Genomic DNA, 26,802 nt, shown 5'->3' with positions numbered 1-26,802 from the left:
GAATGTACAAGTTATTATTTTTGTGTTTGAACGGATGAACCCGTTGCCTACGTACCTTCCATGAAAGGTAAGGATCAAAACGCCGTAGTTCGGCTAAAAGATTTCCAAAATATGAGTGGGTTCATTTTAAAACAAGAGCACTAAGGCTTTTCATTATCAACGGGAGAAAACTCAACCAAGACCAACAATCCACCATGCAAGGATAGCTTCAACATACTAGTGAGGGGTTAACCCTATAATAAGTATGGAAGACTTACAATCAACTCACTAAGGATGTGGTGAGATTTACATCAACCACTATGAGAATTGAAACCTATGGCTAATGTATGAAAACATATCAACAATGGACAAAGCCACAAAACAATTGAATGGGTGAAGTTAATTGATTATGAGTATTCACAAAATATGGTCAAAGTATGATTAAGGTTCAATTCAGAAAGAAGTGTTATGAAAATGAAGTTGGAAAAGTCAAGGACTTAAGGTCCAGGTTTCTAATTTGAAAAGACATGAAAATGTTTGCACAATAGTTCAAAGTTTTTGAATTAACAATGTGAAAAGGAAGTTTTGGAACAAAAAGGATATGGATGAAGGAGTGTAAAACTTCCTAGAAGTTCACCTCTTGAAATCATATAGAAGATGATTCAAGTGTGTCCTTTGGAATGAGGCAACAATGCAAGTAAGCAAATAAAAAGCAAGGTGATACTGGATGCCAATCAATGGGCTTACACCAATCTCACAAACAAAGGCGGATACCGGATACCAATCAATGGATTTACACCAATCTCCTAAAACAAAACAATGATACCGGATGCCAATAAATGGACTTATACCAATCTCACAAACAAAAGCGGATACCGGATACCAATAAATGGATTTACACCAATCTCCTAAAACAAAACAATGATACCGGATGCCAATAAATGGACTTATACCAATCTCACAAACAAAACAAAACATGGATATCAGATGCCAATCTATCTGGGCTTATACCAACCTCCAAAGGATGATCATAGGAATACAAATGCCAACAACATGGGCTTACAATTGCATCCTCACATACAACAAACAAACAGAAGCACTAAGCAAAGAGGACATAAGTGGCCAATGAAATGGTCTTACACTCAATCCCTTCCAAATCATAGGAACAATGGCCAATGAATGGACTTACAGTTGATTCCTCAATGGACAAACAAAGATGTGTCACAAAGATATGAAATGATGATCATGCACTAATGAACAATTAATGATGATAAATGCACAAAGGCAAACACACAAACATGTACAGATGAACCAGCAATCAATGATTCAGTTAGCACACACTATATACAAGCAATCAGGCTCAAGCAAGGGTTAGACTTTAAAGTCAACTGGAATGGGGTAAGTGGTGCTCTTAACCTTAACATTGAGAGTTAAGGTGAAGCAGATGGAAGGATATGAGGGGTGTGCCTCATTGCTCTTATCCCTGACCAGGGAGAGCTTCAAATGATAGAAGGTGTGGGAGTTCAGAAAGTTGGAACTCTCTCCACAAGTTAATGACTCTATAGATCTTGGGTTAAGATCCACAATGCTACAACATGTAATGTGAGCAAAGGGATGACACACAGAATAGTAGGAGATGGACTACACATCTCTTTTATCTACCAATTGCCTTATCAAAAGGACTTTTCCTGCTTGGGGACAAAGATAAACAATCACAAACATTGCCTCTTAAGGAGGACTTCAGACAGGTGCCTGGCCAAGTAACAAGCCAGGTCTTCCAGACTACATGAAGAAGAGATGTTATACCTAATTGTTTAAGCAACCAAGCAAGTTCAAAATGAACTTAAGCAACTAATGTACCTGTAGAAACATCAAACAAATCAGTATACAACTCAGATAAACAACCAACAGTTAATGCAACAGACAACCAATATAGGCTAAGGCATAAGCCACAAGTCAATCCCAATTGAATCAACATCAACCTACAAAACACACATTAGTAATCAAAAGCAAATATCAAATGCTCTCAAGATGAGGCATCATCAATTGTGTAACTTGCATGTGCAACCTGAAACAAAGCTTCAAACATGAGTGACAAACCACTAGGGAAAATCCTAGGGTCAAAGGGAGAGAAATATTTCAAAACAGAACATGAAAATTTACAAGAATCAAGATTAATCAAATTAAAACATCATCCAAAAGGTCTCATGTCAATATCAATTACCAAAAGAATTTCATAATCAAAACATGTCAAGATAGGCAAGTTGAAACCACATTGAAGCAACAGAATGATCAAAGGCATATTAATTCCAGAATGGCTCAATAAATCTCAAGAAAAATCATGGCTAACCAGCACACATCAAATGATCAGCACACCAAAAATCATGGCATTTGGACAAGTATAAGCAAGTCAAAGAAATTCACCAAGTCATGGTAAGCATAAATAAGCTCAATGGAGGCACAAATTGATACATCAACTTAAGGCAATCCTAAAACAGAGATGACAAGTGATAAATGACTCAAACCAAAACCAAGACAAACTTCAATGTGTCTAGAAAACATGTGCAAAATTTCAAGTTCATGTGATAATGCATAAGCATTTTACAAATCATCTAAGTTCAACACTCAACAAAAGTTCAAACATGGCATTCTAGAAAAGAAAATCTCAAACAAATCAGAAATGGATCTAAAAATTCCACAAAAATTCAAGATCAAACCTAACAACCGGAAGTAGCGTCATGCAAAAATTCACATCATTTAGCATTTAATTGGCATGGTAAATAAAATCATAAATTCAGGCAAGCAAAGGTGTGACACACATTGTCACACCTACATTAATCATATCATAAGTCATCAACCAGAAATGCTAAAAATGCAAATTCTATACCAAAATGACCATTAGGATGTCTAGTTTACACACGTTAATTTTCATATTCATTGGATCAACCATCATCATTTCACAATCAAAATGGCAAGCAAGGTGTAACATAGCATATGCATGAACAAACCCTAGGCTAAAACAATTTTCAACTGAGCACAAATTCTGGAAAAATCACCAAAAAATAATAGACATCATGGAGATCACTGTGCAAAAAACCTCATGTGATTTGGATGAGTATTTTTTGAGTTATGAATTTTTTAATGAAGAGGAAAATTAAAAAATGCATGATGAAGTAGCATGAACATGGAAAGCATAATTGAATGAAAATGCAAAAGCCAAATATGAAAATACCTTGGCTCAGATTCGAACCGTGTATGAATTTAAATTGTGGCGCCAGGTTAAACGCAGCGTTTCATTTAATTGAAACGCTGGCCAATCAGAAGCCGGCACTTCGACCAATACATGTCCACTAACAACTAAAACACATGCAAACTCGGCCAGGCAAGATCAAAGCAGTTCTGGAAACAGAAAACCTAGAACATTCAAACACATTCATCGTGTTCATCAAGGCCAAGAACAAATCGTCACAGAAATTCACCAAACATATATCAATCGATTCATCCTTCAACACACATCATCAATCCAGCATTTATTTCATCTAATTCAGCACACATCAAAAGAATCGAGCAACGAAAGTTTCAACAATCAAACTTAAAATCAACACAACTACTTCAATATTGCATGAAATCAATAGATCTAAAGTTCAGCATGATCAGCAATGAGAGATCTACAAGATGCATATCATAATTTCATGAATTAGAGCATTCGAAATCTAACCTCAATGAAGATGCAGAAGTTAATTTGCTTGATTCAAGGCCTGGAAATGCGAAACAGATGCTCTACACTGCTCGGATAGATGAATGGATGATGAAGAACAACTCAGCAATGCTCGATTGGTCCAGAAATCTCAACTGCCATGGATGATGCAATGTTCAACAGTCCACGATTTAGCTTAAATTCTTCAAGATCCTGCTTCAATAATCTTCAACAATGCTTGTAGATGATGAACAAATCAAGAAACAAGCAAAGGATATCAAGAAATTCGATGAAAAGTTGAGAGAAAGTTGAGATGAAAATTTTCAGATCTGAGTTTGTGAAGTTGTTGTTAGCATTTTCTGTTATGATTATGGTTATATATCATCTGCTAATGAAACTGGTTAATCATGATTAGGCTAATGCAAAATGGATTAAGTAAAATGAAGTGTTATGCAAATTGGCCAAAACACCCTCACATGTGCATGGCAATGGAATAGTGACCGAGTTTGGCTTGAAATGAGTTTCAAAGTCTGTTTGGATGCAAATGAAATTGGTTGGAATTGAAAATAATGCATATTTTTCAAATTGCTACTTTCCCTCCAAAATTCAAAATGGAATTCTAGTGAAAAATCCAATATTTTTGTGATGAGAATTGATGAAATGTGATGCATGATTATGATAGTAGAGATCAAGAGAGAAATGTTCCAAAAAGAACCACTTCAATTGGCCTATTGGTTCAAAAGTTATGCAAGCTTGAAGTTCAAATTCACTTGGCAATGATTGATCCATAACTTTTCAACCACAAAAGAGAAATGGATGTTCTTTGACTTTTTGGAAAGGTGAGAGCAAGATCTTCAACTTTCATGTTGGGCAAAATTTCATTTGAAGCTTTCTTGATGATGTAAAGTTGAGGAGAAAACCCTTCCATTTTTGGCAATTTGAAATTACAGGTCACTTACTATTTTTGGAAACTTTTCATCTGACCTCAAATTCTCCAATGTTGATGTTTGAAATGTCAAATAAGACTTGTATGGACATGAATGAGGTCTCTCTAACCATCTCCCACCTTCAAATCCATGATTGAATGCACAGTTGACTTGTGTTGACTTTTCTAGGGTTTCAGTTGACTTGGCTGTGATCTGATGAAATCCAAGCTTCTACCATTTGAGATCTTGATTCAAAATGATGTCATAGTTCATAATAACTCTTGTGAATGATCAATGGTGCCCAAATTCTTCAGAATGGCCACCATCCATTGCTCAATGAATGCCTTAGACTGCTTGACCTAGATTGCTTCATCTGCAAGTAACAAGGTTAGATGACAATATTTTTGTACTTTTGGTTAGTAAACAAATGAAAAGCAATGATATACATATGCAAGACATGCTTGGTGATCAAGAATCACTCTCAAAAGATAACCCACCCACAAGGAAAGGAGGCAAGGTGCACAATGATCCTTGAGGCAATGATGTGATATGACATGATGCCATGAGGGATCTTAGGGACAAAGTTGGGGTCTTACAGATGCCCCTATTTAAGGTCATTCTAGCCGGAGAAGTGAAGTTTAGAAATCTTCATCTCGACGCGGTAGAATGGGCTTAAATAACAGTAATGAGACAAATTTTGGTCCCTAAGAGACCTCATGATGCAAATGTATGCATGTAAAAGACACAAACTCTGTGGGGATATGGTTCACACAGAAGAAAAGACGATCCGTCAGAGTAATACACTCACCAGGAACAGAGACTCTAACAGGACTCTTATTGGGATAAAAAGAAAAGCATGCGTGAGCAGGACACGACTCTGAATTAGGAAAAACAAAACTGACACAGCATGACCAAAACACGACTGGACTGGAGACCTTACTGGGGAGTGAAGGACTCACACTGGGGAAAAGAAGAAATCCAAAGGAAGACACATCCATTAGAAAGACACAAGCTGACTCAAACTATCCACGAGGGATACTTCGGATAAAAATCCGGACTCGGACCAAGGAAAGATTCACACAGAACCTCCCTGCCGGGGAAAAATGCATATATTGGGGAAAACACCAATACAGCAAAAGGGTAAAAATCACCACAAGAACTCCACTGGGAAAGGTCTAACAAAGAGACTCTCCTGGGGAAAAGCAAAAAGAAAATGAGGTGTTACCGGTATAAGGGTAACAAACTCGGGAAGAATGAATATCTAAGACCGGTATAAGGGTGAGAGATATCAATCAACCAAACATCTGAGAGAGACCTGAAAAAGGTACATCAACTCAGGAAAATCTGACTCCACAGGGGACCAAGGTCATAATAGGGAGCAGAAAGGAAGGGACACCAGGGATACCGAGGTATATAATAGGTGACCGACCAAAAACGTGAATTGGTATATATGCCAAAACACTCATCATCCGAAAAGAGGGCTTGAAAAAGCAAATCGACTTACAGGATGGACATTCGAATCCACAAAGGGAAAACGAATCCTACTCAACTGGGGACACAAACCCGAAGAGTGCATGAGATATAATATCCATTACCGTCAGAACGTGGATAGAATACTCGCATGAGATATATTATCTATCACCGTCAGAACATAGACAATATACTCGCATGGAAGGAAACACCAGGGTACCGAGGTATATAATAGGTGATCTGCCGAAAACGTGAATTGGTATATATGCCAAGACACTCATCATCCAAAACACAAACTGGTTAAAGGATGGATATTCGATTCTACAAAGACTACGAATCTTACTCTACTGGAGAAAATCAATAAAGGATTCCAACCAACGAGCGCATGAGACATATTATTCATTACCGTCAGAACATGAACAATATACTCGGAAAGGAAGAGACACCAGAGATACCGGTTAGGGCATATAATAGGTGATCAACCAAAAAGAGAGACAATCGATACCAAGCATACGGGTAAACGAAAGACAACTCACGGAGGTTAACTTGCAAGCATCCGACAATTATCCAACAACAAAATATTCGACTCCGCAAAAGGGAAATAACGAATCTTACTCGACCAGGGAAACACAAAAGGCTTCGACTGAAGAGTGCATGAGACATATTATCCATTACCGTCATAACGTGGATAACATACTCGCATGGAAGATTATCCACAACCGGTTACTGGGTTAACAAAGGATAAATCGACCGAAAAGAAAGGCATCGGGATACCACAACCAGGTATATAACGATGACCGATCAAAAGGAGCAACAATCATTACCAAGCAAACGGGTAAATGAAAGAAGACTCGCTGGGGGCGATTTGCAAGCATCCGGCACTTACCCACAAGGACTAGCTGGGGATGCATTGATAAACAATCAATGATCCGGGGAACAAATCACTAGAAAACGGTGAAAGAACCCACTGGCGACTTCAAAGGGAATAACATGGCAAGCATACGGCAATGATCCAGAAGACAACTTGTTGGGGATACAATTGCTAGCAACCGGCAATTATCCACAAGTAAGGAGGGAATATCAACATCGAACATTGAATGAAGATAACCACAAAGAGTAACCATCATCGGTTAGGATGAACAACAAGGTTAACTCTGCAAAGGGAGAAATTAGGGTTTACAACTACCGAATACGGGGTAGAATACCAAAATTCTGGCTAGGGGATAAAATTGCTAACATCCGGCAATTATCCACAAAAAGCACAGACTCCGTCGGGAATAAAACCACAACAGCACAAAATCCACCATCAACCAGAACGAACCACAAAGGTTACCTCTGCTAGGGGAAAAGAGATAGGACTTACAACTACCGAATACGGGGTAGTAGCCAACCACTCTGATGAGGATAAAAGAATTAGGGTTTACATCCACCGAATACTGGGTAGAAAACCACAACTCCACGTGGGGAATGAAAGAATCACAAATCCGCACGGGAAACAAAAATAGGGTTTATAACAAACCACAAACTGCTGGAGAGCAGGAGAACCAGGATTTACAACTACCGAATATTGGGTAGAAAACCAAAACAACTCTTGCTGAAGAATAAAAGGTATATAACCACAAATTCCACCAAGAAGAGGGAACATAGGACTTACAACTACCGGTATAAGGGTAGATGCCCAAAAAGATTCCGCTGGGGATAAAAGAATTAATGCCGGTTACTGGGCAAATTATTCATTTATTCCACAGGGAAGCACGAGGAACAACCGACAAATGCCAATTCGGGACCAAACCGAAAAGACAGACTGAATCAAGACTCATCCTATGAGGATATAACTCAATAGGAGAATCCATCCCAATATATGTGTTGGGAGGAAACGGAAGAAACCGTCATCCACGAGGATAATCTCAGTGGGGAACCGCAGAAGGAAAGACAGACACTTTCTGCTTATGGGGCGGACTCTATATTGAGAGATTGAACACCCGACATCTGCTTGGGAAGATCTATTAGAGATCCATATCACCCATAGCAGGAGACAACAAACAAGAGATATATGGCAAAAATGCAACATGAATATCTGAATGTTTATGATTATGCATGAATATGTGTGATTTATGTTTGATGGATGCTGACAAAACAGACATATCTAACACAAACAGAGTCCAGAAGTCACACGCCCGGTACTATACTTCCAGGGGGAAAACCAACTGGAAAGCCAATATGCTGGAGATCCACATGCTGAAAAGAAAAGATCTGCGGGGAGGCAAAAGATCAAAGATATCACAAAATCTCTGAGTAATGGATCAACAATCAACCCAACTGGCGAACAGGAAGTCACAACAGGCATAAACAGCCACAAAGACATATCTGTTGGGGAAAAGGAGAAGTCCCAAAATCTCTGCAGGGGAATCTCGGCATCAAAAGTTCATTGCACAAGCGAGAACTGCTATGAAAGCAACTCCACGCAATCCACTGGGGAACAACCCTCTGAGGGAGAACAGATTATCCATGTAGAATCTTCTGCACAAGCAATTCTACCTGGGGAAAACACAAGCAATCAATCCATCAGGGATACACCCACTGATGGAAAAATAGATCACACAAGTAGATTCTGCAACAAGCCACTCTACCGAGGATCAAAAGTAATCAGGAAATCAACCCAATCTCTGGAGGATAGACCACCAACCAACCCTACTAGGGGAACAGAGGTTTCAACAAGCATAAACTGCCACAAAAGCAACTCTGTCGAGGATACCAGCTCTGGCGGAGACTCTGAGGGTATTATCACATATGCAATCCTGGCTCTGTTGGGAATACCAACTCCATTGGGGAATTTGCACAAATACAGTCCACCAAACCACAAATCTACTAGCGGCTCTATTGGAGAAAACTACTGAAGAATCCACTAGGGATATGGAAGAGAGCTGGGATCAACACCTAAATGCAGACTCTTCTGATGAGAACACCCACAACTGCTGAGGAGGAACATAATCACTGCTCTGCTGAAGGCTAAACGCTCTGATGGGGAGCTAGCAACAAATCCGCAGGCGACTGCGCCGAGGGAAGTGGTAAAATACTGGGATATCAATCCACCAACCACTGAATCTTCCAAAAGAAAAACAACCACGCTGAAGAGAGAAACAACAACTCCGCTAGCGACCGTACTGGGGAGAAACGGAGTACCTGGGTTTCAAACCACCAATTACCGAATCTTCCAAAAGGAAAACACCCATGCTGGGAGAGAATACTGCTGGAGAAGAAAACGAAGTCTTCAACAAGCACTCTGGTTGGGGATAAACCCACAACAACAATCCTGTTTGGGGAACAACCCCAACAACAAAGCAAGAGAAAGAGGATACAACCAATGCCAGGAATATGAACAAATGTCTTACCTGTTGGAAATCATGCCACCCTTGGGAGAGCACTGAGAAATTCTTGAGTATCCTTTCATCATTGTGAATGTTCACTTTGTTTAAAACAACAATTTTGAAAAAATTTATTTGTTTAAAACAATGACATCTTATCAATTAAAACATGCAAAACATTTGTTGAATTGAAACAAATAAGAGTGCAAATAATTGGATAAAAAGCTCAAATTGATTTGATGGAATGGTAGCCTGCAAATGGCAAGACTCCATAGATCTGTACAAATTTGAAATCAGTGATATATATTGGAAGAGGGCTACATTGAACATAATGATCCTTTCTCTACCAATTTGAATCTCGATGTATCTGAAGCTTCAGTTGACGACGAATCGAGAATCTCTGACGAAAAGACGGTTGTGGAACATAAAGTCTTGTCAGGATGCAGTTACTTGCCAAATCCCTAACTTTTGCCTAGATTGCCCCAGGGTGAGGTACTCAATCTAGCGGGATGCAAATATATCTTTTTTTCAAGTCTCTAATTTTTGCCTTGATCACCCTTTCGGGTTCTCCACCGAGACGCTCATTTTTGCCTAAGCCGCCCTTTCGGGTTTTCAACTTAGCGAGTTATTCTGTTTTTCATTTGCATATACCTTTTTTTTTAGGCAAAGTATTTCTTGACTGCATCTGAATTCATAGGACGAGTGGAATCCTCCCCATCCATTGTTGTAAGCATCAAAGCACCGCCTGAAAAGGCTCTCTTAACAACATATGGACCCTCGTAGTTTGGAGTCCACTTGCCCCTGGAATCGGGCGCGAAAGACAAGACTTTCTTGAGCACGAGGTCACCTTCTCGGAACACACGAGGCTTGACCTTCTTATCGAATGCTTTCTTCATTCTCTGCTGATATAACTGACCATGGCACATGGCAGTCAATCGCTTCTCTTCAATCAAATTCAGTTGGTCGTAACGACTCTGAATCCATTCAGCATCAGTCAACTAGGGCTTTGAGGGTATACTTTCTTTTATTTTTTATATATATATATTTTTTTTTTTTTTTAAAAATTCTGATTTTTTTTTTTGATTTTTTTCTTTTATTTTTCACCCCCTCTCTTTTTTTTTACATTACATTTGTAATGCCCCAGTTTGACTGTTTTGCTGATTCTCAGGATACAGCTGAATGATCTTCTTTTTGTACTCAAGAAGACGGGTAATCTTGTCAGGAATCCCCTTCAACATCATCTTCCTCTGCTTCAAATACAGGGAATTCAAGATTGGGAGATGGCGTTGGATCATTATGTTCAATGGGTTTAGAAATCCCTGCATAATGATTTTGGTTAATAAAAAACTTTAGAATTTAAACAAGCAAATCATTATGCAGATGAAAAGATTGCTTTTATTCTTGTTTTTATGGGTTTTTTGTGATCACTGATTTCATGCAAAAGCAAAAAGTGAAAACAAATGGAAAAACAAATGTTTAACAATGCATTAATTGAATGAAAACATCATTGTATAAATGCTGCCAACAATGTCATCACTTCTCCTTTTGGCATGGGAGAAGGGTTTTGAACAAAGTGAACAATTACTCTGATCTATGGATGACTGTAGGAACATCTACAACGACCCAATTGTGGCAGACACCACCAGGTATGATGAAATTGCTCAAGTCCTCTGCATCCTCTTCCAAGATAGCAGCAGCCTCTTCAGATTGATCAGCATGGATGAATCCTCCACTCCTGAACAGCCCACGCTCGTTGAATGCCCCAGAGGAATAGCCAATGCCAGCCCGGGATCTATTGTCTTCAAGCTCAATCATCTTCCCTAAACCAGCAACTGCACCACACTCGATGGCCAGCTTCGCATCACGGTAGGAAGCAAATGAATGAGACTTCTTCTCAATCGGTTCATCAATAGATAAAGCTTGGAAAGGAGTTCCAACTTCATCCTCAGCATCAATATACGAGAAAGAAGACAAGTGGCTAACCAGGAGAGCCTTTTCTCCCCCTACCACAACCAGTTTCTTGTTCTTCACAAATTTCAGCTTCTGGTGTAGGGTGGATGTCACGGTGCCAGCCTCGTGAATCCATGGTCTACCAAGGAGACAGCTATATGATGGGTGGATGTCCATTACCTGGAAGGTAACTTGGAAATCACTTGGTCCAATCTTGATTGGGAGATCAACTTCCCCAATCACAGTCTTACGCGACCCATCAAACGCTTTCACAACAACACCACTCTGCCTCATGGGAGGCCCCTGATATGACAATCTAGAGAGTGTGGTCTTTGGCAATACATTAAGAGATGATCCAGTGTCAACAAGCACGTTGGACATGGCATCAGTCTTGCAATTCATAGAGATGTGTAAAGCCATGTTGTGGTCTCTTCCCTCCTCAGGGAGATCAGCGTCACAGAAACTCAAAGTGTTGCAAGCAGTGATGTTTGCAACGATACTATCAAACTGTTCTATAGTGACATCATGATCGACATACGCCAGGTCCAATACTCTCTGCAGAGCCTCCCTATGGGGTTCTGAATTCAGAAGCAGAGATAAAACGGAGATTTTGGATGGCGTTTGTAGAAGCTGGTCTACAACATTGTACTCACTCCTTTTGATGAGCCTCAGCATCTCATCACATTCTTCATTCACAATGCCACTCGGGCCAACAGAAGAGTCAGGAGTATTTTGTACAGAGGAGGGCTTGGCAACAGCAAGTGCCGGGTTCTGAACATTCACAGCCGTCCCAACCGGATGCTCAATAGAATCAGAAGCAACAGCCCTAGCCTGAGGCTTAGGAGCAGAAAACACACGACCACTCCGGGTCAATCCACTAACATCAGCAATATTGGTGACAGAAGTCGACGGCAACGACACTTCTTTCCCATCTTCCACAACAACGGGGTTATATCTGAAAGGAATAGCTCTATCAGATGAATAAGGCACAGGGCCTGCAGGCTTAATTGTCAAAGAAGGAGAGACCTTCGGCTTGCTGCCATCATAACGAATGACAACAGGCTCAGGCAGCTTGAACACAGGAGAGATAACATTCACTTCTGGTTCATCTTCATCAACATTACGATTCTGAAGAATCTCTATGGTACCTTCATCTAACAACTCTTGAAGTTTTCTTCGCACTTGGCGACAACCCAGTCTGTTAACTGAACAGATGCGACATTTGTCATGGTCATGCTCCATATGGCTGTACTGACACAGCAAGCAATGTAATTCGACCAAAGACTGTCTAATATGGCTCACATATTTGACTTTGTACTTCCCAGGACACCCCTGGACCATATTCACAGATTTCCCATGCTCGGGCAATGGGTTCTTTGTAATATTGGGGCCTGAGTCCTCGAAGCTCAGGATGCCACACCGCATAAGGTCTTCCACCTTAGTCTTCAACGGAAAGCAGTTCTCTATATTATGACCCGGAGCACCGGAGTGATACACACAGTGTTGGTCTGGCTTATACCACCACTGAGGATTGACGGGCACAGCAGGAGGATCCCTTGGAGTAACCAGCTTCCTTTCCAACAAGGAAGGATACAACTCAGCGTATGACATAGGAATCGGATCGAAGTTGATCTTCTTCCTATCATAATTCAAATTAGCTTGATTACTAGTGCTGCCACGAGGCTGGTAAGCCTGTTGCTGTGGACGGTGTTGTGGCTGATACTGCGGTTGCTGTTGATGCTGATGCTGCTGAAGCTGCTTATACTGAGCATTATCTCTGAAAACAGGTGCTATGTGAGCCACCTGGTGCTGATTGCTGGCACGACGTACCGGCTTCCTCTGCACAGAGGGTCTTCTGGATTTAGCATGGGATTGCACAGCATGTGCCTCCCCATCTTTCTTCTTAAACGCCCCATACCGTTTAGAAGAGCTCTCATCTTTAGCCAATCATCCTTCACGGACTCCTTCCTCCAAACGCATCCCCATGTTCACCATCTCGGTGAAATCAGAGGGAGCACTCGCAACCATCCGCTCATAATAGAATAAGCTAAGAGTCTTCAAAAAGATCTTAGTCATTTCTTTCTCTTCCAGCGGAGGAGTGATCTGAGCAGCCAACTCTCGCCACCTCTAGGCGTACTCCTTAAATGTCTCCTTATCCTTCTGAGACATGGCCCTGAGTTGATCACGATCAGGCGCCATATCAACATTGTATTTGTATTGCTTGACGAAGGCTTCGCCAAGATCATTGAAGGATCGGATGTTTGCACTATCAAGGCTCATATACCAGCGAAGAGCCGCACCGGACAAACTATCCTGGAAATAATGGATCAGAAGCTGATCATTATCAGTTTGTGTAGACATTTTTCTGGCGTACATGACCAGATGAGCGAGAGGGCAGGTGTTCCCTTTATACTTTTCAAAGTCAGGCACTTTGAATTTGATCGGAATTTTAACACCGGGAACAAGGCAAAGTTCAGCAGCAGACTTGCCAAACAGATCTTTCCCTCGGAGGGTTTTCAATTCCTTACGCAGCTCGAGGAATTGGTCATTCATTGCTTCCATCTTCTCATTAACATCTGGGCCCTCAGACGGCTCAGAATGATAGATGGTGTCGTCTACCCTAGGAATGGTATGCACGACAGGAGGAGCAGCAACAAGGATCGGGCTAGATGCCGGCATAGAAGCAAAAGTTGGTGCAGGAATATCAGGCATGAAACCCGGAGGCATTCCCCACGGAAACCCGGCTGGCATAACATTGGGCATGAAGTGAGCACTGGTAGTTGGCACAATCGGAGCTACAATTTCTGATATCACCGTCCTCTGGGGAGGAGTTACAGGAGGTTGAGAAGGTTGGTTCTGAGCAGCAAGGAGTTGCTCCATCAAAGCGCCAAGTCTGGCGACCTCTTCCTTCAATTCACGGTTCTCTTGCTCAAGTTGATCCATTACTCTGGCAGAATTGGCTCTTGTATAGTACCGGTGAGTCAGCTTGTCTTCAAAATAAATGAAGAGCACAGAGTTAGGCCACAGACAAGAAGACCAAGAACGACACCTGCTTATGCAAAATGATGCATGCAATGTTCGTGCATATGCTTTATTTTATTTTCAAGGAACTTTTTAGGGCATTTATTTGCAAATTTTAATTTTTAAGCATTTAATAGCGTACGGAAAATATCTCATCAAATATATTTTCGAGACAAAGAAGTACAGCATTTTTGATTATTACAAGGGAAAAGGAAAATAAACATCCTATGGATCCCTAGAAGCTCGGGATGCTGGAAGACGAGATGCACACAGCTTCTTGATCTCTCTCTCATAGGCTGCTTCCATATCCGCTTTCTCCTTTGCGAGTCGATCATACTTCCTCTTCCAGAACTTGGAAGACTGAGGAAGCAGAGAAGTCCAAGTATCATTCGGATCATCGATCACCTGATGCTCGAGAAACTCAATCAGAGCGTCCTTCTCCTTAAGCTGATGAAGCAACTCCTCTCTCACACGGATCCAAGCACGTGAAAGGTCTTCTTCTCTCAACTCCTCTACATCTTGGGTGGGGAGGGTTGAAGTCCCAACTACATCCATAGGTGTAGGTCTCGGATGATCATAAGGCATAAGGTATTCGGCAGCTCTCTTTCTGACCCAAGAGGTATATGGCTCCAAAGCAATGCAGTTCTTCGGACCCAATTCATTCCTGGTCTTCTTGCAGATCTTGCACCAAGCGCGGACAAATATGGCTTACAGGCCTTGGGGATCTTTACGCTCCTGAAAGAATACACCCTCTAACAGGATTGTAGCTGATCCCACCACATGTACCGAGAAGAGGCACATTAGGGAATTCACCACAATAATCAATGATCTGAACAGTATCATACACGCGATCATACCAAGAGATATCATCATTAGTGAGAGACATGAGTCTCTGAGACCACCGTAGACATCCCTTATTCTCCTTGAAAGCAACTGTCTGCGGTAAGTGAGAAATAAACCACTTATACAGCAGAGGCAGACAGCACACAATAACTCCTCCACCCTTCGCATTCCTCAGATGCAAAGAGAAATAAGCATCACCCAACAGAGTCGGAACGGGATTAAGAACTAAGAAGATCCTAATGGCGTTCACATCCACAAATTTGTCGATGTTGGGGAATAAGACCAAACCATAGATGAGCAGCACAAATAAAGCCTCAAAGGCATCCTCACTCCTGGACTTCCCATAAACGGTAGCTTGAGCAATGAGGAACTCGGAAGGAAGACCCTGAATTCCACCTTTGGTAGTCAGATTAGATTTAATCAATGCTTCATCTATATGCAACAAGTTTGCAATCTCTCGAGCGGTCGGAATACTCTCTAGGCCACTGAACGGCACTTGATCCACAATAGGGATCCCAATAAGATGAGCATACTCCTCCAAAGTAGGCAGCAACTGGAAGTCCGGGAAAGAGAAGCAGTGATACAGAGGATCATAAAACTGATCCAGAGTACTCATCAGTCCCTCATCAACCTAAGTAGTCAACAGAGGCAGAAGCTTCCCATAGCGAGCTTTGAAACCCAAAGGATCTAATACATAAGATGTCAGATTCCTTAAATCTTTCACATCAGGTTGTCTAAAGCTGTACTTCTTTGTATGCCTTTTTGGTCTTTCCATGTCTGAAAATTTTGCAAATAAACCCTTTAAGTTCCTTGAAAATTTTCTGATTTTTCTGATGACATGAAATGCAGATGAATGCATGAATGCAACAATCACACTCAAGGATCAAGCAAGGCACACCAAACAAAGGTCATGGGAAAGCTCATTGTATCCCTAATATCAATCATCCATTTTGGTGGATAATGGTTTTCACCTTATTAACACCCAAGTTCCATTGATATTAACGGTACATGAACCGGCTCAAACATCCTTAATATCAACCATCCATTTTGGTGGATTTAGGTTTTCACCTTATCAACACCCAAGTTCCATTGATATTAGGGATGTCTGAACGACTCAACCACGAATCACGGGTTTGCTGAGAGTCACGAGCATGGAGTCTCGGTTAAGAACCACCCATAAGGAGTGTACTAGGGTTTAAACCTGCCAGACATGTTCTACCAGAGGTTCCCATAATCATCGTCCCATCTTTCGGATATTATCGGAGGAACGAATACTCGTATTCCAAAAATATTCTCAAGAGAGACTCTTATGAGTGTAGTATCGCGTAACAATCGCATCAGATCTGACATCTGAACGACCTCCGCACTACGTCCTAAAAATAGGCCAAGATGGGCTTGGTAAACTAAGGTCATTGGCTTCTAAGGCACATGATTGAAAGAATAATGCCTAACCACAAATAACTTGTGTGACATTATTAATCCAACATGACCTCCACCAAGTGAATGGACTCGCAAGTCAACTGGCTAAGGAATACTCCACACCAGTCAACAAGACTACGCCATTCTCCTATCCTAGAGTGCACTCGAGTTCGGGTATAGAACTCATCTCACAGAGATCACCAAAGCAAACAGCAATTGTATATCAAGCAATTCAAACATTACAATCAAAATAGTTATCCCAAATTGTACAAAAATATGTCAAATAACACATAAACAAATATATCACACAACAAGGGTGAAAAGTAGGCAAAACCACCAAGGAAGTTTAGTCCCCAGCAGAGTCGCCACATTTCTGTAGCGGTGTATTCGTCGCTCTATGGTCTATTGATTAAACCAAAAGCAAAGTATACAAAGAAATCGAGTCGCCACCGCACTTTTATTTATCCAAAGGATTGGCTAAAAAGCGAACAAAAGCCTAAGAAGTTTTACACATAGAAAACTAATGAAAAGATCAGAGAATCTGGGTAAGGGGTAAATTACGCAATGGGAAGGTGTTAGGCACCCAAAACGTCCTAGGTACTCCTAGGGAGCCCTTTTCACACTTGTTGTATAAAAATGTTTATTTGTTTATGACATATTGTGCAAACACGATTGGGAAGATGAGAAAAGAATGTACAAGTTATTATTTTTGTGTTTGAACGGATGAACCCGTTGCCTACGTACCTTCCATGAAAGGTAAGGATCAAAACGGCATAGTTCGGCTAAAAGATTTCCAAAATATGAGTGGGTTCATTTTAAAACAAGAGCACTAAGGCTTTTCATTATCAACGGGAGAAAACTCAACCAAGACCAACAATCCACCATGCAAGGATAGCTTCAACATACTAGTGAGGGGTTAACCCTATAATAAGTATGGAAGACTTACAATCAACTCACTAAGGATGTGGTGAGATTTACATCAACCACTATGAGAATTGAAACCTATGGCTAATGTATGAAAACATATCAACAATGGACAAAGCCACAAAACAATTGAATGGGTGAAGTTAATTGATTATGAGTATTCACAAAATATGGTCAAAGTATGATTAAGGTTCAATTCAGAAAGAAGTGTTATGAAAATGAAGTTGGAAAAGTCAAGGACTTAAGGTCCATGTTTCTAATTTGAAAAGACATGAAAATGTTTGCACAATAGTTCAAAGTTTTTGAATTAACAATGTGAAAAGGGAGTTTTGGAACAAAAAGGATATGGATGAAGTAGTGTAAAACTTCCTAGAAGTTCACCTCTTGAAATCATATAGAAGATGATTCAAGTGTGTCCTTTGGAATGAGGCAACAATGCAAGTAAGAAAATAAAAAGCGAGGTGATACCGGATGCCAATCAATGGGCTTACACCAATCTCACAAACAAAGGCGGATACCGGATACCAATCAATGGATTTACACCAATCTCCTAAAACAAAACAATGATACCGGATGCCAATAAATGGACTTATACCAATCTCACAAACAAAAGCGGATACCGGATACCAATAAATGGATTTACACCAATATCCTAAAACAAAACAATGATACCGGATGCCAATAAATGGACTTATACCAATCTCACAAACAAAACAAAACATGGATATCAGATGCCAATCTATCTGGGCTTATACCAACCTCCAAAGGATGATCATAGGAATACAAATGCCAACAACATGGGCTTAGAATTGCATCCTCACATACAACAAACAAACAGAAGCACTAAGCAAAGAGGACATAAGTGGCCAATGAAATGGTCTTACACTCAATCCCTTCCAAATCATAGGAACAATGGCCAATGAATGGACTTACAGTTGATTCCTCAATGGACAAACAAAGATGTGTCACAAAGATATGAAATGATGATCATGCACTAATGAACAATTAAGGATGATAAATGCACAAAGGCAAACACACAAACATGTACAGATGAACCAACAATCAATGATTCAGTTAGCACACACTATATATAAGCAATCAGGCTCAAGCAAGGGTTAGACTTTAAAGTCAACTGGAATGGGGTAAGTGGTGCTCTTAACCTTAACATTGAGAGTTAAGGTGAAGTAGATGGAAGGATATGAGGGGTGTGCCTCATTGCTCTTATCCCTGACCAGGGAGAGCTTAAAATGATAGAAGGTGTGGGAGTTCAGAAAGTTGGAACTCTCTCCACAAGTTAATGACTCTATAGATCTTGGGTTAAGATCCACAATGCTACAACATGTAATGTGAGCAAAGGGATGACACACAGAATAGTAGGAGATGGACTACACATCTCTTTTATCTACCAATTGCCTTATCAAAAGGACTTTTCCTGCTTGGGGACAAAGATAAACAATCACAAACATTGCCTCTTAAGGAGGACTTCAGACAGGTGCCTGGCCAAGTAACAAGCCAGGTCTTCCAGACTACATGAAGAAGAGATGTTATACCTAATTGGTTAAGCAACCAAGCAAGTTCAAAATGAACTTAAGCAACTAATGTACCTGTAGAAACATCAAACAAATCAGTATACAACTCAGATAAACAACCAACAGTTAATGCAATAGACAATCAATATAGGCTAAGGCATAAGCCACAAGTCAATCCCAATTGAATCAACATCAACCTACAAAACACACATTAGTAATCAAAAGCAAATATCAAATGCTCTCAAGATGAGGCATCATCAATTGTGTAACTTGCATGTGCAACCTAAAACAAAGCTTCAAACATGAGTGGCAAACCACTAGGGCAAAGCCTAGGGTCAAAGGGGGAGAAATAATTCAAAACAGAACATGAAAATTGACAAGAATCAAGATTAATCAAATTAAAACATCATCCAAAAGGTCTCATGTTAATATCAATTACCAAAAGAATTTCATAATCAAAACATGTCAAGATAGGCAAGTTGAAACCACATTGAAGCAACAGAATGATCAAAGGCATATTAATTACAGAATGGCTCAACAAATCTCAATAAAAATCATGGCTAAACAGCACACGTCAAATGATCAGCACAACAAATATCATGGCATTTGGACAAGTATAAGCAAGTCAAAGAAATTCACCAAGTCATGGTAAGCATAAACAAGCTCAATGGAGGCACAAATTGATACATCAACTTAAGGCAATCCTAAAACAGAGATGACAAGTGCTAAATGACTCAAACCAATGTGTCTAGAAAACATGTGAAAAATTTCAAGTTCATGTGATAAGGCATAAGCATTTCACAAATCATCTAAGTTCAACACTAAACAAAAGTTCAAACATGGCATTCCAGAAAAGAAAATCTCAAACAAATCAGAAATGGATCTAACAATTCCACAAACATTCATGATCGAACCTAACATCCAGAAGTAGCATCATGCAAAAATTCACATCATTTAGCATTTAATTGGCATGGTAAATAAAATCCGAAAGTCAGGCAAGCAAAGGTGTGACACACATTGTCACACCTACATTAATCATATCATAACTCATCAACCAGAAATGCTAAAAATGCAAATTCTATACCAAAATGACCATTAGGATGTCTAGTTTACACATGTCAATTTTCACATTCATTGGATCAACCATCATCATTTCACAATCAAAATGGCAAGAAAGGTGTAACATAGCATATGCATGAACAAACCCTAGGCTAAAACAATTTTCAACCAAGCACAAATTCTGGAAAAATCACCAAAAAACAATAGACATCATGGAGATCACTGTGCAAAAAACCTCATGTGATTTGGATGAGTATTTTTTGAGTTATGAATTTTTTAATGAAGAGGAAAATTAAAAAATGCATGATGAAGTAGCATGAACATGGAAAGCATAATTGAATGAAAATGCAAAAGCCAAATATGAAAATACCTTGGCTCAAATTCGAACCGTGTATGAATTTAAATTGTGGCGCCAGGTTAAACACAGCGTTTCATTTAATTGAAACGCTGGCCAATCAGAAGCCGGCACTTGGACCAATACATGTCCACTAACAACTAAAACACATGCAAACTCGGCCAGGCAATATTTCAGGCAAGATCAAAGCAAAGAAAGTTTCAACAATCAAACTTAAAATCAACATAACTACTTCAATATTGCATGAAATCAATAGATCTAAAGTTCAGCATGATCAGCAATGAGAGATCTACAAGATGCATATCATAATTTCATGAATTAGAGCATTCGAAATCTAACCTCAATGAAGATGCAGAAGTTAATTTGCTTGATTCAAGGCCTAGAAATGCGAAACAAATGCTCTACACTGCTTGGATAGATGAATGGATGATGAAGAACAGCTCAGCAATGCTCGATTGGTCCAGAAATCTCAACTGCCATGGATGATGCAATGTTCAACAGTCCACGATTTAGCTTAAATTCTTCAAGATCCTGCTTCAATAATCCTCAACAATGCTTGTAGATGATGAACAACTCAAGAAACAAGCAAAGGATATCAAGAAATTCGATGAAAAGTTGAGAGAAAGTTGAGATGAAAATTTTCAGATCTGAGTTTGTGAAGTTTTTGTTAGCATTTTCTATTATGATTATGGTTATATATCATCTGCTAATGAAACTGGTTAATCATGATTAGGCTAATGCAAAATGGATTAAGTAAAATGAAGTGTTATGCAAATTGGCCAAAACACCCTCACATGTGCATGGCAATGGAATAGTGACCGAGTTTGGCTTGAAATGAGTTTCAAAGTCTGTTTGGATGCAAATGAAATTGGTTGGAATTGAAAATAATGCATATTTTTCAAATTGCTACTTTCCCTCCAAAATTCAAAATGGAATTCAAGTGAAAAATCCAATATTTTTGTGATGAGAATTGATGAAATGTGATGCATGATTATGATAGTAGAGATCAAGAGAGAAATGTTCCAAAAAGAACCACTTCAATTGGCCTTTTGGTTCAAAAGTTATGCAAGCTTGAAGTTCAAATTCACTTGGCAATGATTGGTCCATAACTTTTCAACCACAAATGAGAAATGGATGTTCTTGGACTTTTTGGAAAGGTGAGAGCAAGATCTTCAACTTTCATGTTGGGAAATATTTCATTTGAAGCTTTATTGATGATGTAAACTTGAGGAGAAGACCCTTCCATTTTTGGTAGTTTGAAATTACAGGTCACTTACTATTTTTGGAAACTTTTCATCTGACCTCAAATTCTCCAATGTTGATGTTTGAAATGTCAAATGAGACTTGTATGGACATGAATGAGGTCTCTCTAACCATCTCCCACCTTCAAATCCAAGATTGAATGCACAGTTGACTTGTGTTGACTTTTCTAGGGTTTCAGCTGACTTGGCTGTGATCTGATGAAATCCAAGCTTCTACCATTTGAGATCTTGATTCAAAATGATGTCATAGTTCATAAGAACTCTTGTGAATGATCAATGGTGCCTAAATTCTTCAGAATGGCCACCGTCCATTGCTCAATGAATGCCTTAGACTGCTGGACCTAGATTGCTTCATCTGCAAGTAACAAGGTTAGATGACAATATTTTTGTACTTTTGGTTAGTAAACAAATGAAAAGCAATGATACACATATGCAAGACAAGCTTGGTGATCAAGAATCACTCTCAAAAGATAACCCACCCACAAGGAAAGGAGGCAAGGTGCACAATGATCCTTGAGGCAATGATGTGATATGACATGATGCCATGAGGGATCTTAGGGACAAAATTGGGGTCTTACAGATACGTATGCAGTGGATGCGACATCCATGCGAGTCATTTCCTTTTGACCCTTTTTTTTATAGTAAATAGTACATTATATAAACCCACACCCTTTAGACAAGTACTACAAGAGTGGATCCCGTAGAGTACTACGGATGCGTAGGGGTGCTAATACCTTCCCTTCGCATAATCGACTCCCGAACCCAAGATTTGGTTGCGAGACCTTGTCTTTTCCTTTCCTTTTTCCAGGTTTACTTCGAGTGTTTCCTTTCCCTCCTTTGGGATAAATAACGCACGATGGCGACTCTTCTGTCTTTTCTTTTTCGCCGGTTGTTTTTTTCGCAGGTAGGTTGCGAGAGTTGGCGACTCTGCTGGAGAGCCGGTTTCCCTAAGCGAGTCCCTCCTAGCTTTTGTAGGTTGCTTGTTTATTGGGTGTTCATGCTTTTGTACAGTAACTTATTTTTCAGCATTTACTTGCTTTATTGCATTGTGTACGTATGATTGCTATATCTACTGATTCTGTTTGTTGGAATGGGATGTTCTATGAGAGGTAAAAGGCCCAATACACAGGCTATGAGCAAACTTTAGGACACCTAGGAATAGAGTGATTCATGGGAAACGGGTGGTATGGCGCCACTTAGCGGAACATGGCATCACTCGATAACAGAATGTTCCCCAATGTGTGATGAACGTTATCTTCTCCATATCCTCGGGTGCCATCTTAATCTGATTATATCCAGAAAATCCGTCCATAAATGAGAAGACATTGAATTTAGTTGTATTGTCTACCGACATATCGATATGTGGTAGAGGAAAATCATCTTTCGGACTAGCTTTATTCAAGTCTCTATAGTCCACACACATTCAGACTTTTTCGTCTTTCTTAGGCACAGGAAAAATATTGGCCACCCATTGAGGATATGTAGAAGTCATCAGAAACCCTGCATCAATTTGCTTCTGAACTTCCTCCTTGATTTTCACTGCCATATCAGGATGAGTTCTTTTGAGCTTTTGCTTTACAGGCACGCACTCAGGCTTCAAAGGCAAGAAGTGTTGCACGATATCAGTATCTAGACCAGACATGTCTTCATATGACCAGGGAAAGACATCGACATATTCTCGTAGCAATTCAATCAACCCATTCTTAACAGATTCTTCCAAGAGTGCCCCAATCTTCACTTCTCGCACACAATCTTCAGACCCCAAGTTGACTGTTTCCAGATTCTCGAGATGCGGCTGAATGATTTTCTCTTCCTGCTCAAGTAGACGGGTAATCTCGTCAGGAATCTCTTCATCATCATCTTCTTCCGCCTCAAATACAGGGAATTCAAAGTTGGGAGATGGTGTTGGATCATTATGTTCAATGGGTTTGATTAACCTGCATAATGATTTTGGATATGAAAAGCTTTAGAATTCAAACAAGGCAATTCCTTATGCAGATGAAAAGATTGATTTTAGGCTATTTTTTAGGTTTTATGTGATCACCAATTTCATGCAAAAAGCGAAAAGGGAAAATAATTGGAAAACAAACATTTAACATGAATCTATTGAATGAAAATATCTTTGTATTTATGCGCCAACAATGTCATTACTCCTCCTTTTGGCATGGGAGGAGGGTTTTCAAACACAATGAACATTACTTTGACTTATGGATAACTGTTGGAATATCCACAGCGACCCAATTATTGCAGATTCCCCCAGGGATGACGAAGTTGCCAAAATCCTCTTCATCCTCTTCCAAGATGGCAGCAGCCTCCTCGCCTTGACCAGTGTGGATGAACCTTCCACTCTTGAACAGCCCTTGCGTATTGAAAACCCAAAAGGGGGGTCCATGCAAAGGAGGGAATAAGCGAATGACTGCAGTCTGAGTTCATCCGTGTTATATCACCGTTTTATTCAATCCGGCAATCTTCGAAGGTTAAAGATCAACTAATCATCCACTTCAGAAAGCAAGATGAGCAAAGCGTCTTGAGGTCATACGAGCCATAGCAGAGCCGAAACTCAGTGGCACCCCGTATCCACACTGCCATTAGGATAGTTTCTTTCGTTCAATTTATAGCGATCGCCTCTTTTCAGGGATCAGCTTCCTGGCACAAATTTTTCAGTTAAAAAGCCTCTTTATTTTTCATTTATCAGTTTGTTTGCAGAAGATGTGAGAATTCTTGATGAAACATATTGCATATGAATATAATGGTGGCTTTTGCAAATGATTTGCATAGGAAAACATTTAAAATTTCTTTGAATGTGCCTAATCCCGGACGGTGAATTCAAACCGAATAATTCCCCCAGGACATACGTGAGTGATTGCATGTCACAGGAACTGGATGCCAAGTCATGAATCCTCATCCCTAAGCGGTTGACAAAGGCTCTCCTCAGCAGAGCATGTCCCCCAGTAGAGTTGCACCTTGTATCCCCAGCAACAGCGGAGTAGTTGCATACCCAACAGACCAGAGGGTGGTGTTCCCAGTGTTCATCTCATTCCCCAGCAGATTATTTTTAACAGATTTGTTTTGATCCTCAACCTGAAGACGTTTAGCAAGTTCATATCCCCAGCAAAGGTCGATTCCTACGACATTTCCCCAGGAAGTGCTTTCCCCACAGACTCTCCTCACAGAGCCTCGCCAAACAAAGTTTCCATAGTTGATACTTCCCCAGCAAGGTCAACTTTCCAGAAAAAAGCCGATTTACTTTCGGTGGCTCCCCGGTCCCGCCAGACGGATCGTTCCCCACTGCGCATTCAAGGATTGATACAACGATCTGTTCCCTACCGGAGCTTGCTTCCCCAAGCAGATTTCTTTTTTGCACCATGCATAACATTTGCATTTGAATTTGCATGCATATCAAGCATACACATAAACTGATAAACAGTTTCTTCAAAGCAGACTGAAGAATTACTTTACAACCAAAGTCATGAGATTCAGCCAGAGGATCAAGTGTGTGTGATCTAGCATGAGGGTAAATTCGAAGATTCAGCCTGAGAATCGTTTTCCAATGAGCCAGCCTGAGGTTCAATTTGAAGATTCAGCCAGAGAATCGCCTACAAGCGTTATTTCCCCAGCAAACCAGCTAGAGGAGTAGATTGACAGTTCAACAGAAAATCAATTTACAAGAGGATCCAACCCGCGGATCGCAATTTAAAAACAAAAGTCTAATTGAAGGGTCGTTATAGCATGTTCTAGCCTGAAGAATATGTACGAAGCCCAAAAAGTGGAATATTCTCGAAGCTGCATATCTAACATGAAGATTGAGTGTAGATTTCGAAAGGGGGTCAACCAGCGCATGCCTCAGATGCGAGATCCGGATGATGGGAATTTATCATCAAAATAATCCAGATCTAGCCAGAAGATCGAAGTAGATCTAGCCAGAAGATCGAAGTCAGGTCTAGCCTGAAGACCGAAAATAGATTCAGCCAGAGAATCAAAGAAGATAGATTCAGCCAGAGAATCGAAACAAAGTACATCTAGCCAGAAGATCGAAGAAGATCTAGCCAGAAGATCAAAGTGGATCTATCCAGAAGATCGAAGTCAGGTCTAGCCCGAAGACCGGAAATAGATTCAGCCAGAGAATCGAAACAATTCCGATCTAGCCAGAAGATCGAAGAAGATCTAGCCAGAAGATTGAAATCATATCCAGCCCGAGGATCAAAATTAACATCCAACCAGATAACTAAATTGAGTATAGATTCAGCTAGAGGATAGAAACTCCAGATTAAGTCAGAAGACTGATTCAGATTCAGCCAGAGGATCGAAAGAGAAATAAACTGCGCGGTGTATTTCAGCATTTTTGTGGTGTTCTCAGAGCGCAAATTTTCGGTCTGTCTTTGGTATTCAATCACAGCTCACCCTGTTTGCCTGATAAGCTGTTCGCTCTCATCCTGCTCGGGTTAGCTGATGACTGAATAGGGGCAGCTGTAACACCCCAAAATTTGCCCTCCTCATTCATGCATTCATTTTTAGGTCATTTAACATTTCACATTGCATTTCATCATTATCAGTCATAATTAGATACATTGCATTTCATCATGTCAATCGGGATTAGCTCCAAGAAGCTCGAACATCATCCAGGACACTTTGTGAGTTCTATTTAGATGATCAGTCAACACAAGGGAATGGCTTGAGATACTTCCAACAGGTTCAAATGGGATCTATTCGTCAGTCAAAACTTTAATCTTGAAGGAGCAAAAGTTTGTTCATGAGCTGTCATGCTCGCTAGGCGAACAAAATGGGTCGCCTAACGAGTCTCAAGAAAAGCCACCAGAATCACCTACAATCAGAGGAACTTCTTGAACTGTCATGCTCGCTAGGCGAAGCCCACGTGTTTAAAAAAAATTAAAATAAAAAGAAAAGAAAAAAGAAAAACGAAAAAAAAAACAAAAAAAAAAATTAAATAAATAAATAAATAAAATATAACAGAAATTTTTTGGACTTGGGCCTCTCTCATTTGA

This window comes from Lathyrus oleraceus, chromosome 1 (assembly GCF_024323335.1).
Source record: "Lathyrus oleraceus cultivar Zhongwan6 chromosome 1, CAAS_Psat_ZW6_1.0, whole genome shotgun sequence".
Classification (NCBI taxonomy): Eukaryota; Viridiplantae; Streptophyta; class Magnoliopsida; order Fabales; family Fabaceae; genus Lathyrus; species Lathyrus oleraceus.
Note: the sequence above shows the minus strand (reverse complement) of the source record.